This window comes from Aethalodelphis obliquidens, unplaced genomic scaffold, assembly GCF_003676395.1.
Source record: "Aethalodelphis obliquidens isolate GAN/ISIS:26980383/991018 unplaced genomic scaffold, ASM367639v1 scaffold1109, whole genome shotgun sequence".
Lineage (NCBI taxonomy): Eukaryota > Metazoa > Chordata > Mammalia > Artiodactyla > Delphinidae > Aethalodelphis > Aethalodelphis obliquidens.
The window spans coordinates 2,780-7,715 of record NW_020839020.1 but is presented as its reverse complement, the minus strand read 5'-3'; the positions used below and the strand labels follow the sequence as shown (position 1 = coordinate 7,715).

The 4,936-nt window shown below is 44.1% G+C and overlaps 1 pseudogene; it reads left to right on the top strand.

Moving 5' to 3' along the window:
• The first annotated feature begins 10 nt into the window (after nt 1-10).
• On the top strand, nt 11-4,571 carry LOC113616987 (oviduct-specific glycoprotein-like; annotated as a pseudogene).
• The last annotated feature ends 365 nt before the right edge of the window (nt 4,572-4,936 follow it).

Below are 4,936 nucleotides of genomic sequence, written 5' to 3'. Positions count from 1 at the left end.
TATATATATATATATATATATATATATATATATATATGTCCTCTCACTCTCCCTGATTTCCAGATACCCCTCACCCAGCTTCAATCAATAACCACTCATGGCCAATCTTGTTTCTTCCCTGCTCCCTGAATCGCTCCCTCCCACTACTAGATAATTTTGAAGTAATTCAAGGCATCTCCCATCACAGATTCTTTCTCCTCTACCCTAATTCCACTCCCTAATCCCCATCTCAGCAAAGCTTACTGTTGACTGAAGGAAAGAGACATGGACCCAAGGGATGTGAAACAAAAGAGAAGACAGTAAGGGGCACTGAGTGGGTGGCTATATTACCTGTGAATGTCTTATGGCACAGGTGGATTTTGAGCAGATCTTTGAAGCACAGGTAGAGTCCTGATGGGCAGGAATGACAAGATGGGAAGGACCTCCTAGGCAGAGAACAGCAGACACATAGACACAGGTGTGTAGGGGCGCCAGGGGGTGAGCTGTGTCTTTACCTGAGGTAGTAGTGGAGATGCTGGTGTCTCTCCAGTCTCTATTCTGTGCTGGCTGCCTGGAGATTTTTCCTGCTAGTCCAATGAAGCATGGTTATGAGTGATAACATAGTTGAAGGAGTGTTCTTGAAAGACATTATGGGTCAAAGAAATTTTGGTAGACTAAACCTTTAATTAAAAAAACAAAAACAAACCTTATACATTAACTTCTGCAGCCCAACTTGAACACATCTACGTCTTTGCAGTCTATGGTCTCCAGCTCAGGGATGGGTACCCAGTCCACACTCAATGCTTCTTTGATTGTAATAACCTAGTTCTCCCTACCTTCGAGACCTTTATATTTATTATAGATTCGAAAGTTAGTTTGATAACTACCTAGATGGGGCAGTTTATGTTGGTTTTAATGAACAGAGGAGATACTTGTTCATGAAAATTCTTTGTAAAAGATACAGTTTGGTCCAGAGTCAAGTCTGTTACTGTAGTAGTTTGGTATTGACATTATTTACCAAACCCTGGTTTGGTTACTTAAGGATGTCAGCCACTCCTTGGTTCTCTCTCTGTTTATCCATCGCGGATGTCAGAGGAAGGAATGTGCAGTAGTAGGAATTTTGCAGAATAGAGAGAAGGTCCCTTGTGAGTGGCTTCCCCGCCCCCTCTTTGGTCTGCCTTCTTCTCACTCCCTGGTGGGGGATTCTTGGGTTCTTTATCCTTGCTGGCGCTTCCCTCCGTGGCACAGAACTGACCTGGTGATCTTCTTGGCAGATCTGCTCCTTCATCTGGAGAGCGAAGAAGCGCTGGATTGATGATCAGTATGTCCCATATGCCTACAAGGGGAAGGAGTGGGTTGGCTATGATGATGCCGTCAGCTTCAGTTACAAGGTGAGACCTTGTTCCTTTCTTGCTCCAGCATAGAGTTTCCCTCTGCTTCCACGAGGCCTTTGTCTGTACAGTGTGTGAGTGTATGTGTGTGTGTACCTATAAAACTGGCAGGTTAACTTGTTAGCCTGTAAGTAGAAAAAAATCTCAGAATCTTCAGTTTCAGACTTAACAATTATGGGGTTCATTCTTATTTTACATTTGGGAGAAGTAAAGCCCAGAAGGAGCCAACTGATTTGGCTTTGGAGCTGTTTGGATGTGACAGATTGTATCTTTTCCATCAGCCTTACAGAAAACACTCATAAAGTAATAATAAAACCTGGATTCAAGGCTAAACATCCTCCTTTCAGTTATATCTGAAGTTTAAAAAATCATGGATAAAAGCCTTTATTTTCTTATATGTGTAAAGGGTACAATATTATGTGCTCTACTCCTCCTTTCTAGCATCGCTACGGTATAAGGTATGTTGATGTGATTTTTAAAAACTAAAGCAATATCTATCGTTTAATATGATGATAGTGGTGATTAGCAGGCTGGGGAGCCAGACAGTATTTAACATTTATGAACATTTACTATGTGCAAAGCATTGCTCCAAATATTTTACATGTAGGAATTTAAAAATTGTTTTTCAAATCGTGGCAAATTATATACAACATAAAAGTCACCATTTTACCCATTTTGTTACAGTTCAGTAGCATTAAGTACATTCACATTGTTGTGTAACTATCACCCTTATCCATCTCAGAACTTTCTTGTCTTCCCAACTGAAACTCCACACCTGTTAAACAACTGCCCGTTCCTCCCTCATGCAGCTCCTGCTAATCCCAGCTCTACCTTCCATCTCTATGAATTTAACTACTCTAAGTACTTCTGTGAGTGGAATCATAGTATTTGTCTTTTTGTAACTGGCTTATTTCACTTACCATAATGTCTTCCAATTCCATCCATGTTGTAACATGTGCATGTAGGAGTTCTTTGGATCCTGAAAATGTTGGAAATGTTATTATCCATTTTTTTTTACACATGAGGCAACTAAGACACATAGCTTTATGTAACTTTTTCAAGATCCCATAGCTAATAAGCAGTAGAGGCTAGATTCAGATCCAGACTACATGCCTAACCATCCTGCCATATTGCCTTCTGAGAGCCCATCTGTTTTTGCCATTGTACCTAGTACAGTGGGTTGACTGACTACTGCTTTTTCAGGCATTTTTCATAATGAGAGAGCATTTTGGGGGGGCCATGGTGTGGACATTGGACCTGGATGACGTCAAGGGCACTTTCTGTGGAACTGGCCCTTTCCCCCTTGTCTACACATTGAATAATCTCCTGGTGAAGGCTGGTGAGTAGCTATGACCTGGAAACTGGGGTTGGCTGTTGCACACCCAGCTACTGGTGCGTGCTTTCTGTTAGATCTAAAGGCTTTGGTGAGGCAACATGACACTGAAAGAGGAGAATAAACTTTGATGCCACGCTAGTCTGCTTTCTAATCTTGGTTTGAGTGCATGCTCTATTTGACCTCTGTGAGCTTTGTTTTCCCCATCTACAAAATGGGAGTAATCCTTACACTCAGGACATTATACAAACTAAATGAGATATGGAATGAAAACTTGCTGGCTCATAGTGAACACAATATATGTTAGTTTATTTCTCTATTTCTTTTTCCTGTTTTCATGGGACAAGAGCCAGAAAAGGAAATTAGGTTTATTTTTGATATCTCTTTGATAGTAGAGACTGCCTTGGCAGTTAGGAGATGGAACCTGGCATGCTAGAGCTGCAACAATCTTGGAGGTGGTCTATAACCCTCATTTTGTGAGGAGACTAGGGCTCAGAAAGATAATACAGCCAGTCGGGGTGGAAATGGGACTCCAACCCAATTCTTTACAGCATGCTGTCTAGAGCAGCTTCCTGGCCCTCAGCCTTGTTCCTGGTGCCTCCCAGGATGGGGGGACACAAAAGGGTTCTCCTTGAGGATTCCACAAGTAAGAAATAGGCTTTGGGGGCAAGGTCTTACTCAAGGTGCAAAGGTCAACTCAAGGGCTTAAGCATAGAGAACTGGCAGACTCATCCTTGGGGTTACTCACTGGAAATGTAACAGACCCACTGAGTACCCATGGATCCCTGGGATCATGTTAACATGATGAGGTAGGGGAGCAGGGCTTCCATGTGTTGAGATTTTGTCTATGTCCTCAAGTGGGTACATTAGGAAATCCTCCAATTCTGGTTTGGGAGCAGGTACTTCAGCCCTGGAGTGGGTCTAGTCCTGCCAGTAATAGGATGGGAAGGAAGGGGTAGGAATCTCAACCTTTTCTGATGATTTCCTCTAGAGTTCAGCTCAACTCCTCCACCAAACTTTTGGCTCTCAACTGCTGTGAATTCTTCAAGAATTGGCCCAGAAAGGCTGACTGTGATCAAGGATTTGACCACTGATTTGGGGATCTTGCCCCCAGGAGGGGAGGCTGTGGCCACCGAGACCCATAGAAAGTCTGAAACTATGACCACAGTCCCCAGAGGTGGGCTTGTGACCCCTACAAGGGAAACTCTGTCCTTTGGAAAACACCCCCTAGCTCCAGAATGGAAGACTGAAACCCCTGGAGAGGAGACCATGACCCCTGTGGGCCACCAGGCTGTGACCCCTGGAGGGATAACTGTGGCTCCTATGCATCTTCAGACTGGAGAGAAAACCATGCCCCCAAGAAGGAAGGCTGAAGCCCCTGAGAAGATGACCATCCCCTCAGGAAAGATGACAGTCACCCCTGCTGGGCAGACTGAGACTCTTGAGAAGAGAATTTGACTTCTGAGGTGGACCCTGAACCCCTGGTGGGTTACTTTGGTCTTCACACAGAAGCTGAAAACTGGATGCTACTCTCTGGTCCTGTCATCTCGCCCCCAGGACACACTCCTCTTGCTTTTGACAAGCCCTTTGTTCCCACTGATGGAATCATTCCTCTGATGACTCAGTAACCCTTCCAGTGAGTCCTCTCTCTCTAAAGAAAGAAAATCCAGAAAACTCTGCTGTGGACTGAGGATCCTAAGGTCTGTTGTTGGCAGAAACTGGGGAAAGTCCTTGCCTTTTCTTCTAGGTCCCCTGACCAAAGCTGCCTGTGCCCAGCCATTCATAAACCATTCTTGGGGCAAAGCAGGCCCCAGGCCACACTGAGTTAATCTCTCTTCTGTTGAATAAACTGGAAGCATAAGAATTCATTTGAGTTCTCTGAAGTTCTTTTCTTGAAGTGACCTGTGCTAGCCAGTTATCAGCTTCTCCCTTTCAAGGTCACTTACCTCTCCTGTTATTTTTGGAAAGAGGGAGTTTGTGTCTAGCCCATGCTGATGTGGATTCCAGTGTCCATTATGTGCTTCCCTCTCTGCCATGAACAACTGCTGACTTCACTGTTGGTCAGAGCCAGAATCTCCTCTAGAGAAGTTTTCCATACTCCCCAAGGGGGCTGAGAGAAGGAGGAGGGGGTTGTGCCTTCCAATTATATTCCCTACTTTGTAAAGTCTTAGTTGTCTCTGAAAAAACACCCCCACCTATTCTCTCCATAAGAAGTGGTGGAGGAGAAGACAAA